Genomic DNA, 14,802 nt, shown 5'->3' with positions numbered 1-14,802 from the left:
ACAGAATAAAGCTTTATATCCTTTCCATTATAACGCATCCAGAGAAAGGAGTCTAAGAGTATATCTAGACTACAGGCTTTTGTCAACAGAAGTTTTGTCGACAGATACTGTCGACAAAGCTTCTGGCGACAAAGAGTGTCTAGACTACATCCAGTTCTGTCGACAAAGCAAGCCGCTTTGTCGACATGACAGTGTAGATGCAAAGGACAGTGCAGATGCAATAATGCCTTCTGTAGACAGAACTCTGTGGACAAAAGGCGTTATTCCTCGTAGAATGAGGTTTACAGCCGTCGACAAAACTGCTGAGTTCTGTCAACATTATGTCAACAGAACTCGGCGGTAGTGTAAACGCAGGTATAGTTTTGTCGACAAAAGTCCAGTTTTGTCAACAAAACCCTGTAGTCTAGACACACCCTAAGTCACATATTTCCACCCTTTGCAGGCACTTAACACTATAAATTCTCCCTGCCACAAACACTAATAAAACAAAGAGCATGCTCTCTGTATTGCTCCCTACTTCCTTTAGGGAGCCAGTCTAGAGTTCATGCTTAGATTTTAGATGTGCACATGGCAGGACTCCAAGGCAGGTACTTCTGTACTTAGCAAAAGAGATATGGCCCTATTCACCATTCAGTACTGCAGTTAGCTATTAATAAATAAATTCAGATAGTAAAATGATTGGTATTAATAATCAAACCAGAACATCTTGCTAGTTTAAAATAATCAAACAAGAGAAAAACATTGTTTTAGGAGTCAGATAAGCATTTATGTTGACACCCATAAATGCTATTTTAAAAAACCAGGAAATTATTTGCCATTGTGAACACTTTCGTAAAAGGTATCTACTGACAATAAATCACCAACTTGTGGATCATATTCTGAAAATGAATGTAAGTCAATTTTTTCATAGCTTGATGGTCCTAACAGTTGCACTGCCTGATCATTAGAGGAATACATTTCTGTCTTAGTTACCCAATGTACAGTAACTTCCCTACCTCTAATCCTTAAAAACTAACAAAATGATTCCACAGAACTCTGTAGGCAAAGTGGCTGAGAAAACAGTTATCCACGTTAAAACCATTTTACCAGGGAGGGAAAAAAGATCATTCCTTATCTCTACAAAATGAGACACACCCCAGAGCCTCGAGCTGCTGTGGAAGGACCCCAAAGCTGGCTGTTGCCACAGGCGGCAGGAAATCCCTAGTTCAGAGCTGTTGAGGCTGCTCCCCCCACAATGGTAGTTGCTAGATCCTCCCCTTCACCAGCAGGGCTCAGGTTGTCTTTACCCCAGCCTAGGCTTCAAATATCATCAAAACCCCTGCCCTTATTTTTAATGAAAGTTATGGAAAAGTCGGTGTTCTTCATGAGTTTTTATTACCTACAACTTGTCTGACTTTCACTAAAAATAATCATGAAAAAGATTAAACTTAATCATGACGGTGTCTTCTGGCCTTAAAGTCTATGAGGCTCAGGCCCGTAGCATTTTGAACAGCTCATACAGAATAGCTTTTCCATGCTGGGAAATTAGTTTTGAGGGAACAATCTGTCAGTAGGGCTCAGCAGTCAAAATGCAAGTTGTCAGAGCAGGGTGGGAAGTGCACAAAGGACCATCTGGCAGTTTGCAACAAGACTGATAGCCAAAAGACGTGCCCCTTATACTCTTAGGCTGTGTCTAGACAGCATCCCTTTTCCGTAAAAGGGATGCAAATTAGACACATCGCAATTGCAAATGAAGCGGGGATTTAAATCCCCCCCGCTTCATTTGCATAAACATGGCTGCTGCTTTTTTCCGGCCCGGGGCTTTGCCGGAAAAAAGCGCCAGTCTAGATGGGGATCTTTAGAAATAAAGCCTTTTCCGAAAGATCCCTTATTCCTCTTAAAAAAAGAAATAAGGGATCTTTTGGAAAAGGAATAAGGGATCTTAAAAAAAGGAATAAGGGATCTTTCGGAAAAGGCTTTATTTTCTGAAAGATCCCCGTCTAGACTGGCGCTTTTTTCCGGGAAAGCCCCAAGCCGGAAAAAAGCGGCAAGCATGTTTATGCAAATGAAGCGGGGGATTTAAATCCCCGCTTCATTTGCAATTGCAATGTGTCTAATTTGCATCCCTTTTACGAAAAAGGGATACAGTCTAGACACAGCCCCAGTGTGAAGCAGGAGGAGAGCAAGGGTACAGTTTAGGGATGTTAGCGTATAATCATTTAAACAACGGATAAGCCGAGGCTTATCGGTTAAAGCTAACAACTACATGCACACACACCTTCCCTTGCTGCCTCTATACAGAGGCAGGAGTCAGTTCCCGTGAACCATGCACTTTTCTTTAATATGCCCTTCTCCGAGCAGTGAGACTCATTATTAGGGAGAGCTGCCCTACAGGAAGGGTGAAAAACCCTGATGAGGGCATCCCACTGGAAAAAATTATCCAACTGGTAATTAAAGGTACAAAAAAACCTTAAAAAACAACAATGGTCCTGTAGCATCAAATATGTGTCACCTGAAGAAGTGGGTTGTGCCCACGAAAGCTCATGATACTCTTTTATATTTTGGTTAGTCTCTAAAAGTGGTCTCCAATCTTTTTGATACTGGGGACCAGTAAACCCATTCACAAGCTTTTGGAGGACCGGTAACATTTATTTTCATATTCATTAAGCAAATGATGAATATGCAAATAAATTGTTTCTGGTCCTCCCAAAGCCCCCAGTGCCAACTTTAGCAAAGCTTTTGATACCATCTTCCACAGTATTCTTGCCAGCAAGTTAAGGAAGTATGGATTGGATACATGGACTGTAAGATGGATAGAAAGCTGGCTAGACTGTTGGACCCAGGGTTTCCCAAACTTTATATAGTTGGAACCTGGTTTTTTTCAGTACCTTTTTTTGCGGCCCAAAAATATAAATGCATAGAAACTGTGTTGAGACAGGAGGTGCGGAGCTCTGGGGTGTGAATGAGGGATTTAGGTGTAGAAAAGAGTGAGCGGTAGAATCTCTGGGAGGGAATTTGGATGCAGGAGGATGTGGAGAAGGAGATGCTGGCTCAGAGAGGGGGCTCCAGGCTGGGGAGTGCTGGGCCCAGGTGGGTGCTGATCAAGCCACAGGCTTGTGGCTGTGAGGGTGCAGGAGTTTGGGTTGGGGGTGTGAGGGGCTCAGGGCAGAGATGTTGGGAGTATGAAGGGCTCAGGACACAGATTTGTAGTGTGTGAATGGTGCAAGAGTGTTATGGCAGAAGATTGAGGATGCAGGAGTTTGGGGGATGTGAGAGGCTCAGGACAGGGGGTTCCAATGTATGATAGGCTCAGATTTGGAGCCGGAGTGGGAAGTACAAGAGTGTTAGGATGCAGTGGCCAGATGACAACTTGGCCCCAATTGGGGGCTTGTTGGCCAGGCTTCATTTTTAAATAATATATTGTCAAACACAAAAGTTGTCAGCATTATCTTTATTTATGAGACGGGTGGGTAACCTGTTTTGAGTCAGGGGTCACTGACCCACAGAAAAGTCAGTCAGGGCACAAGTGAGATACAAAAACACAAGCCCACAAACTTCACTAATGTGGCCCCAACTGTGCTTGTGGGTGCTGGGACAGGGTTCTGGTGCAGAGTACCAATGGGTGATGGGGCAGAGTGCTTGTGGGGTTCTGGGTGGGAGGGGAGGGGACAGGGACTGATACCTAGGGATCCTGCAATTGCACGCCAAGGCCCAGGAAGTGTGTGGGCTGCTCCTCTGTTCCCCAAACAGCGGCACAGTAACTGAAACGCTGGTCTGTTGCATGCCTGATGCCTGCACGGGAGGAGGGGGAGTCCTGGACTGTGCAAGCCACAACCACTGGGGTAGTGTGCGCCTTGCTCCTCCACTCCCCACCGCAGCACGTGCTGCCCGAGCAGCCAAAGCTGGTGCAGTCCTGGATCCCCATCTCCTCCCCAGCACACGATGGACCTGTGTTTCAGGTACCACGCTGGCTGTTGGGGGTGGGAAGCAGCCCGTGAACTTCTGGGACCTGGCGTGCAGATGTAGAACTGCCCCCCGAGCCCGCAAGAAGCCTGCGCTACCTCTGTGGTCCCTGCAGGTAGCATCAGCACAGCCGTTCCCCCTCCTGGCCCCAATCCCAGCCGCTTTATCAGCCGACGCTGGCTCCCATTCTGCGTCGGTGCGCCTGGCCTTCTTCCTGGGTCCTAGCGCCCACCAGATCTAGCCCCGTTGCCCAGAAGCATGCCCAGCAGACACACCGTGGGTGGCGGGCTCTCTCCCAAGAATCATGCATGCAAATTTTTCTGAGGACCAGTATTTTTTTTTTTCCAAAGGACCACACTTTGGGAAACACTGGTCTCTAAAATGCTACAGGATCATTACTGGTTTTTTACATTTTTTAGTTACAGACTAATACAGATACCTTCTGTGACTTGTAAAGGTACAAAGTCACAAAGAGCTGTGAAGACAAATGTGAGGAAAGATCACACTAAAAGCTCCAAAGCTAGCTACAGGTAGTTAGGAGGTTGGGCTGGTGCTGCCCTTATATAGCTATGGGAGGGACTATGCAGTGAGTGAGGGGCACTGAATTCTGCACAAGGAGCAGGTGCTTGGAGATTCAAGACAGCTCATCATTCACCTATAAGGACAGATAATAAGTGTCTAGAAATAAAGCCACCAGTCTTCGCATGGTTTCATGAACAGCTTATGACGCATACACAAACTTCAACACTGACCCCAGCTCCAGTGACATACTCTGGTTTTGATGCACCTCTAGGATGTACAAACTAGTACAGATCCCATTACAAAGAACATATGCAGCTGAACTGCCCCCAGAGTAGATCTATTCCTCATCTCGTCTTCAGCAGAGAACCCTCTCCTCTGAGGTCCGTGATCAATACCACAGCAGGATATACTGGCTTTCCCATCAGAGCTTGGACATTGTGAATTCATCAAGAAAGGTGCTGGCCTGGCCCAAAGTATACAAGTGAGCCATATTACATTATGGCACCACAGCCCTATTGGAGGTACTGCAGTACGCCACACTCAACGAGGTCACCGTCTCTAGCCAGATTGCCTAAGTCAGATCAGGAAGAAGGGGCCAGTAACAATAACAACTTACATCACTTCTACAGGTCCTTTTCTCCACTGCCTGATGAAGTGGTACTGGTACCAGATGACTTAAAAGCATTCCAGAATTTCCTTGTAAGGATTGCTGAGTTCTTCTTCAAGTATTGGCCCTTATGTCTATTTCACTGTGGGCACACATGCACTCCATGCACCTGAGACCAGAGAATTTTGACAAGCACTGTTGATTTAACCACACCTGTACTAGGGATGTTAGTAATGTGTTTTGGTGTAAATGTGTAACTGCTTGAATTTTTAGGCATTACACATTTACACAGGAGGAGAGGGCGGGCAGGAGCCAGTGCTCTCAGGGAGCTGGCTTTTAAAAAGGTAGCAGCATGGGGGAGGGAAGGGGCAGGTGGCTTTGTGGGAGCCAGAAGGCACAGGGAAGCCTGCTTGAAAGAGGGCTTCCCGTGTGTACCAGCTCCTGCCTGCTCCTCCCACCTCCCCCCGCTGCCTCTCTATTAGAAGCAGCACAGCATGGGGGGAAGGAGAGGGAGAGGGGCAGGCAGCTCTACAGGATCCAGCACTTGTGGGGATCCAGCTTTTAAGTTCTAAGTCCTGTGAAAAGAGGATGCAAGTGGCTAAAGACTTAAAATTGAAGTAGCAGTTTCTCAAGCAGGCAGTGAGACCAGTTGTGGCATTGGGGACTGCTGTGGACTGTCAGTCCCATCCAGTGTTTTTTTTTTGAGACAGTACTGCCCAGTATGCACTACCAGCACCTCCAGACGCAGAACTAGCACCTTAAGTCAGAGCTCAGCAACTTTTCCCCTGGAGTACCAGCACTTCTTTTTTTTTTTTAAACACACAAAAAAAGCACTGGTCCCGTCAAAGTGTGCCTGAGCCAGTACAGACAGGTACTTCTCAAGTGAGCTCAGATTACTTGCCCACAAAGTAGAGACATTGCTTCTCTTCATCAGGCTGCCTGAGAAAAGCAACTCACGAAACAGGCTGAAGCAGTTTAAGAGGTCAGAGAGATTCATCTGCTCTAAGAGAAGTGCAAACTAAGACCCTCGAGCTCCTGGTATGTGGAACATATGGGGCCATTGACATGCTCTGCGGTACTGAGGCAGGATCAAGGGGAATCCATCGCACTAACTCCAGTACTTTTGTCTGTGGCACTGTCAATTTCCATTCCAACTGCGTATCAGGAAGCAGCAGATTGGTTGTCTCTGCCTGTCCCTACTCAGTGCTTATTCTGGATCTGACTACAGTGACATCATTCTCAGCCAATACCAGATTGATGTCACACACTGTCATTGCCAGTACTGTCACCTGTACTACAGTTTATCCACAGAGGCTTGTTTCAGATTTTTGCTCAGCATTGAGGGCATCAGTGTGAACGGAATTTTAAGTACCGATGCTGACTACAAGAAAGTCTGCACCCGCTGGCCCATGACACCTTAAGTTTTCAATAATGATGCCTCTTCTTTTGGAATTTTCCAGGATGAGTTTGAGGCTAGAAAATTCAAGAAACCATCAACTGTTCCTCTGATAGTGATGACATGGTCAGGTTAGGACATGGATGACACTAGATGCTCCATTTAGTATTTGCCCCACTGTCACCATCAAGCTATTTATAGAGATGCTCAAGTCAAGCTCAGAGGCATCTCCCTCCCCTTCTCCATCTCACAGGTTATTGACACACAATGGATATCAGTGGACACAAGGATTGATCCCTTCCCCATAGTAGAGACAAGAGAACTGGACTAGTTCTGGTGGGCGGCCAATTCCTTATCTTCAATGGCATCAGTGGAATCCCTAGGAAATCCTTCATTTGGAAAAGTCCCAGTTGTCTACTGATTCTAGTGACCAGCTGTACCTCCAGAAGGCTCCCTGCATAAGCCACCAGTCCTGCAGACACCAACAGAGGAGGTTCCCTCTGCATTAGAGCAGCTTGAACTTTGGGGGCCCTCAGACATCATTCCTCAATCAATTACATTAGTCCCAATTGCATGTTACTCCTCATCACCAGATGACACAACAGCACTTGAGTACTCATCCCCAGTACCAGAAGACTTCATGTTATACCAGGATTGGCTCAGATGCATGGCATTCACTTCAAGTAGTCAGACTGAGTTTTGTGCAGGAAACATCCACACATTGGTGGGCATTCTCCAACAACTGGTTCCTGGGAGAGTTGCTCTCCCTATCAATGAAGCAACACTAGAACATCTAAATCCCTGGGAAATAAGCCTTCATTTACACTTTACAACACACTGACAAAAGATGCTGTGTGCCACTGAGGGGCTGCATTCTGTCCAAATAGAACATCTATGTACACAGAAATATCAATACAATCTTGCTGGGAGATGGTGTCAAAGCTTTGCCTGAGGTGCTTATTAATTTTCTCACAGAGATTCCACGGCAGGGCTGCCATTTCCCCACCACTGTGGTACGAACCATTCCTCATACTGTGCTGCCAGAACAAAAGTGGCCCAGAGTTTGGCTGCATAAGGAGTGAGTCGTCCCCCCACTCACATCCAGAAGCCGAGCCTGGATTTTCCTGTTAATCTTCAGCAAGGGTATTTCAGTAAGAATAATGGCAGCCTGTGGACAAGTGTAGGATTATTACAAATTGTTTCCATAAACACCTGCTGCACAAACATTGACAATACTTTCTTGGGGACCCATGGCCAACCCTCCTCCTCCCCTATTTCTCCCACCTTTAAAGCTCACCACGATGAGAAGTTCTGCAGAGATCTGTGTTTGATCTGGGGTGACAAGAAATTTTGTTCCCAGACGTGCATGTTAGTGAAGTATTACAATCTTTATCATGAAAAGTACAGTCACTCCATTGTTAATGGTTACTTTTCCAGACCAGACTTTGAGAAGACAGGTATGCTCACCAGCAGATAGATTGTCAACTAAGGAAAAACCTCGGAGGACAAGCTGAAGGATGTGTTGTATCATTCAAGAGAGAAAAGGGAGCAAAGAAGAACTGACTCAGGAAGATGCAAGTCAGAACAGAAACCACTGAATGCAATGGTAAAGCTCGCTGAAGACCAAAGTGAGATGCTAATGTGTCTTATCAAGATGCAGTGTGAACAGAACCAAAGGCCTCACTATCAACACACACAGAACTCTTTTCACAGCAACTGTTCCTCCACGCCCACACATCAGCCTCCATGGTCACGCATGTAAAATTCTTTAATCAGCAATCCTCCCTCTATGCCACAGACACCCCTCCATCTCTCTTTCAATTTGCCAAAGACACATTCAACAACCATGCAGCATCAGCTTAGCCTGCTGAACCATTCCTTATTACTGTCCAGGTGCACTGTGTAAGGCTTTGCGAGCCAGGACTGTAAGGAGTAAATCGCATCACCTAAGAACACTACAGGCATTTCCAAAAACTATGGTACGCCCACATCTTGAATACTGTGTACAGATGTGGTCCCCTCACCTCAAAAAAGATATTTTGGCCTTGAAAAGGGTTCAGAAAAGGGCAACAAAAATGATTAGGGGTTTGGAACGGGTCCCATATGAGGAGAGGTTAAAGCGACTAGGACTTTTCAGTTTAGAAAAGAGGAGACTGAGGGGGGATATGATAGAGGTATATAAAATCATGAGTGGTGTGGAGAGGGCCAATAAAGAAAAGTTATTTATTAGTTCCCTAAATAGAAGAACTAGAGGACACCAAATGAAATTAATGGGGAGCAGGTTTAAAACTAATAAAAGAAAGTTCTTCTTCACACAGCGTGTAGTCAACCTGTGGAACTCCTTGCCAGAGGAGGCTGCGAAGGCTAGGACTATAATAGAGTTTAAAGAGAAGCTAGATAATTTCATGGAGGTTAGGTCCATAAAAGGCTATTAGCCAGGGGATAAAATGGTGTCCTTGGCCTCTGTTTGTCAGAAGCTGGAGAGGGATGGCAGGAGACAAATCGCTTGATCATGGTCTTCGGTCCACCCTCCCTGGGGCACCTGGTGTTGGCCACTGTCGGTAGACAGGATACTGGGCTAGATTGACCTTTGGTCTGACCCAGTATGGCGGTTCTCATGTTCAAATCCCCACTAATTTTCTGATCTAGAAAGAACAATCTCAATATGCAGTTTTCTGTACAGGCCACTGTTCCTGAAGATGCACAAAGCAATGGCAACATGCTTCTTTACCAAGAGAAAGCAGCTCTCATTTGAGTGTCCTGGCACTGCAGTTGAGGCCAATTGTCATCCGCTTTCAAATCTTCCTTTTCTGCTATTAATTACATAAGTAGCTCTGCTGCAATGCATGATGCCCTAAGCACATTGATCACAACATGGGAGAGAAGTGTAGGATCCAGGATTTCTTGCAGTAGATGCTGGAGTTTGCAGCATGCTGACAGCACAATCGTCGACAAACCTTTCCAGTGTAGACATAACCTACCAGAAATGTTGCTCAGTTTGACCATTTATTTCTAGTAATTAGTCAACAACGTAAGCAGCCATATGCTCAGTACTACATCATCGCCAACTAACAAGAGAGGGATGGTGAAATCGAACTCAATTTATACTGGCTACTGACTATCTCCAGAAAGGTCAGTAGCAAATAATACATGGAGCATATTTTGATAGGAAATTATTTCAATCCAAAAAATTAGACCAGTTCTAATAACGAACACATTGTAAGCATTTATAAGATCACACTGTCCTTTACACTACTCTGACAATGTAAGGGCACCTTAAAACATTTTACACTTACTTGATACTCTTGGGGAAATTCACATAGACCAAGGATGGAGAACCCTACTTGGGTAGGGTGCCGCTGACTCTCAGAAAAATCAGTTGTGGACCGCTCAAAAGTGAGAAGGAAACCCCCTCCTTGTCGTGACACCTCCCAACTGAGGAGAAAGACACTCCCCACAGAGACAGCAAGGGAGGGGGAGCAGGCGGGAACTAATGCTCAGGGAGAGGCGCTCCTCCCCACCCACACTGCTGCCTCTGTATCAATGGGGTGGCGGAACAGCCTCTGTCCACAGGTATCTCAGGCCCCCAATGGACAAAGGCTGCTGCCACCCCATGCTGCTGTCTATGTATCAGAGACAGCAGCATGAGGTGACAAGTGGGAGCCAGTCTGCACGAGGAGCCTGTTTCGAATAATTGTAACTGATGAGATTTGGTGCAGTTACAAGATTATTGACTAAAACAATATCTAACAACCCTAGTTCAGTATAGTTCTAATTTTATTTTTAGTGATCACTGTGCACAATGTGCTGCCCATAGTAATATGTAGTATAATAAAATAATCTACTGTATAGAAAACTTCACCTGTATACACCTAAGTCTTCAAGAAACCAACCATTCTGCAGTACAGCACTACTATTGGATTGGTGAGTATCTGTATACTATTTTATATTTTATTCATTTTAGTGTATTACAATTCTTTGAAAATTGGTATTCCTTTGCTAAGTATAACTCTTAGTTACCAAGGATTTTTGGTTAACAGGCATTCCTCCCCTCATTTTCTCAACATGCCAGATAGAGCTATTAGTTAGTGGGTGATTGAGTTAATATATAAAACTGGTGTTTTAAAAAGGCAAAATTCACAAAGCTGAAAATTATAACCAAATTAGCTGCAAAAATAATTTAATCAGAAAAACGTGAATGACAATTGGGAATTGTTTAAGAAAACTTTACCTAGATGCTCCAACAGCCACAATCTAAGAATTGTGGAAAATATTCATAACTATTGATTTTCTTTTTCTTCTGTTCATTGTTACTTTTGTATTTGTATAGCTACTTTCAATTCTCTTCTGAACTGGTTAAAAAATACCCAGTTCAGAAGAGAATTGAAAGTAGCTATACAAATACAAAAGTAACAATGAACAGAAGAAAAAGAAAATCAATAGTTATGAATATAAATCTGAAGTTAGGAATTGCAGAAATTTGATAAGGGAAGCAAAGGAACACAAGGAGACATCTAGGGCCAGTACAATTAAGACCAAAAAAGTAGTTTAAAAAAAATATTTTAGGAATAAATATATTCCTGAACTATAGTATTGGTCCATTACTAGATAGAAATTCTATAAGCAAACAAGCAAGTATAGTCCCATCAAGCTGACATTAATCCTGGTAAATGGACTCTTACGTATTACATAATTAATGCCAATCAACATAGGTTTACGGAAGAGAGATCCCGTCAAACTAACGATGTCTTTTCTTTGTTGATATTACAAATTTGGTTGATAAAGGTAACAATTTTGATGCAAGTATCAGAGGGGTAGCCGTGTTAGTCTGAATCTGCAAAAGCGATGAGGAGTCCTGTGGCACCTTATAGACTAACTGAAGTGTAGGAGCATAAGCTTTCGTGGGCAAAGACCCACTTCGTCAGATGCATGTAGTGGAAATTTCCAGAGGCAGGAATAAATATGCAGGCCAGGATCAGGCTGGAGATGACCAGGTGGATCCAATCAAGGAGGATGAGGCCCACTTCTAGCAGCTGATCTGGAGGTGTGAATTCCAAGAGAATAGAAGCTGCTTTTGTAGTTAGCAAGCCATTCACAGTCTTTGTTTAATCCAGAGTTGATTGTGTCAAACTTAAAGATGAACTGTAGCTCAGCAGTTTCTCTTTGAAGTCTGGTCCTGAAGTTTTTTTGCTGCAGGATGGCTACTTTTAGATCTGCAATTGTGTGTCCAGGAAGATTGAAGTGTTCCCCTACAGGTTTTTGTATGTTGCCATTCCTAATATCAGATTTGTGTCCATTGATTCTTTTACGTAGGGACTGTCCTGTTTGGCCGATGTATATAGCAGTGGGGCATTGTTGGCACATGATGGCATATATTACGTTGGTGGATGTGCAGGAGAATGTACCAGTGACAGTATGGCTGATCTGGTTAGGTCCTGTGATGGTGTTGCTGGTGTATATATGTGGGCAGAGTTGGCACCGAGGTTTGTTGCAAGGATTGGTTCCTGAGTTCGAGTTATTATGGTGCGGTGTGTAGTTGCTGGTGAGAATATGCTTCAGGTTGGCGGGTTGTCTGTGGGCAAGGACCGGCCTACCTCCCAAGGCCTGTGAGAGCGAGGGATCATTGTCCAGGATGGGCTGAAGATCACTAATGATGCGTTGGAGAGGTTTTAGCTGGGGACTGTAGGTGATGGCCAGTGGTGTTCTGTTGGTTTTGATGCAATACATTTAAAACTTGTATAAAAAATCTGATTTGGTATCACGCAACATTTTGATTACAAAACGATGACATGAAATTAATATGGAACACATCAAATGGATTGAAACCAGACACAAATTGTAAATGGGGAATCACCATTATGCAGATGTTTCTAGTGGTGTTCCATGATGATTGGTTCTCAGCCCTATGCTATTGAACATCTATGCCTTGGAAGAAAAAAAAGTTTGTAGATGACACAAACATTGAGGGAGAGGTAAATAATGAAGACAGAGCAATCTGGATCAGTTGGTAAACTGAGTGAAAGCAAGCAATATGTTTTTGAATAAGGTTAAATGTAAATATATACATTTGTGAACAAAAACTATAGGCCATATTTACAGACTGAAGAACTCTAATCTGGGAGCAGCAACTCAGAAAATGGTTTGGGGGTCATTGTGGATAATCAGCTGAACATGAGTTTTCAGTGCATTGCATTTGAATGCATAAATAAAGGAAGCTCATATAGGAGTAAGGATGTGCTAGGCAATGGTACAACTGTTATTGGGATTACTGTTTTAAGTTCTTGGAGCTACAAATCAAAAAGGATGTTATAAGTTGGAAATAGTTCAGAGAAGAGCTACAAAAATGATAAAGCGATTACAAAACATGCCTTTCAGAGACATATTCAAGGAATCGGATCTACTTAGCTTAGCAAAATGAAGGTTAAGGATGACTGATCACAAACTGTAAGTATCTACATTGGGGACAAATATTTAGTAATGGTCTCTTCAATTTAGCAGAGAAGATCTATTAAACTGAAGTTGGCTGGAAGTTGTAACTAAACAAATTCAGACTGGAAATAAAAAATTACAGAGAGGGTAAATAATCACTGGAACAATTTACCAATAATGTTGGCAGATCACCACAGGCAATCAAGATTTTTTCCTCAAAGATATGCTCAAGGAATTATTTTGGGGGAGTTCTATGGCCTAAGACAGGCCGTGATCATAACGGTCCCTTCTGGCCTTAGAACCTATCAATCTATGATCCAATAATCCATCTTCATCCTCTTTGATCTGTCAGTTGGTTTTGACACTTGACATCATGCTCTTCTTGGCATTTTGACTTCTCTTATCTTCCACCATTTTGTCTTCTCCTGGTTCTTCTCCTCTCTCACAATTCCTCCCACCGTGTGTCCTCCTCATCTTCCTTCCAATTTCTCTGGGGCGCTGCCATTTGTGTTAAGGATAGAAATGGAAGGATAAGGAGCACCATAGTGTAGAGGAGTAGGGTAGGACTTAGCAAGGTTTTGAAGTATTTGTGTGTTTTCATACTATAAAAAGTAACGGATAAAGTGCTCATAAAGTCTCTGGTACAATTGTCACACTCAAAGTATGTGTAAGCAAATTCCATGAGATGTGGAAAAATTCCTGAATAGTACCCTCCCCATCAATCCATCCTTTCATTGTATAGCAGTGGCAAACATTCACAACCCTTTGAATATTTCCGGCTGATAATATACCATAATTTAGTGCTATGCTTACATTCATTTGCTTTAACTTTGATTTTGTAACATAGCTTTCTTGAATAATTCCGTGTGATACAACACAAAAAATATAAGTAGTAGGGGGATTAATTTTAGAAACTAGTCTATGTTAAAAAGAATATTTCATGATTTTTAGGAAGGAAACATTTTCTTGCCAATCTAGTAACAAATAGCAAAGTAGATGTAAAACTGACAGATACATACCTGAAACAATTACTCTTAAGCACTATACAAGCAACTAGGCTATTTTCAACTACAAGTTCAAAATGACCCAATGTTAACACCAGTTGCTGGTAATTCATCATTTATCTACCGTAGACAAGACTTCAGGGAACACACTTGCCAGGATTCTAAAGAGAAGTTCTGTTAACTTCACATGCCAATTAATGTGAAGATGTGTCAGAAGACATTTTAAGAATATTGCAAGAGATAAGAGATAAGAGTGTTCCCTTTTAGTAGCCAACAAAGATGTACAGCTTGCATGTGCAATCTAATTTAAATGTCAGTCTGATCCTAGTTGTTTATATTATTACAAAATTTCCAAAACATTTTAGATAAATATTTAAGAAAAATCATTACAGATGAAGTGAATATCCATTTTTTGTCACTTCCACAAGCTTACAGTGTCTAATAAGCAATGCTAATTGTTAAGTTATTTTTTAGGACACCAGAATATTATATAGAACACTAAGCTCAATAATCACTAGTATTTGCCTATTTCTTTTACTTTCTGATAGTAAAAATATTAAATGTAAATGTACTCTAAAAAGTTTCAAACTATCTAGCAGAACTATGCATATGTGAGGATAAATATCAATTGTGGAAGCCAAGTTACTTCTGTTATGACAAATTTGATAGAGCACACCAACAACAGCCTATTTTTATTGTGTTGTATTCCCTCCCTCCCTCTCCTACCATCTTCTACACAGAATCATAGACGTGGAAGGATCTTGATAGGTCATCTAGTCCAGTCCTCTGCACTCACGGCAGAAATAACATCTACACCAGTGTTTCTTAAACTGTGTTCCGTGCCGCGAAGCAATCAGGGGTGTGCCACGGAGAACAACAGAGTTTAAAAATGACTGCCCTTA

General features: G+C 43.0%; 1 protein-coding gene across 2 annotated transcripts in view; it reads right to left on the bottom strand.

The window, feature by feature from the left end:
• PTPN4 (protein tyrosine phosphatase non-receptor type 4) overlaps positions 1 to 14,802 on the bottom strand; it is a 216,284-nt gene that overhangs the window by 77,860 nt on the left and 123,622 nt on the right. The window lies entirely within an intron of this gene.

This window comes from Pelodiscus sinensis, chromosome 7 (genome assembly GCF_052426305.1).
Source record: "Pelodiscus sinensis isolate ZL-2025 chromosome 7, ASM5242630v1, whole genome shotgun sequence".
Taxonomy (NCBI): Eukaryota; Metazoa; Chordata; order Testudines; family Trionychidae; genus Pelodiscus; species Pelodiscus sinensis.
This window is presented reverse-complemented; position numbering and strand designations above follow the sequence as displayed.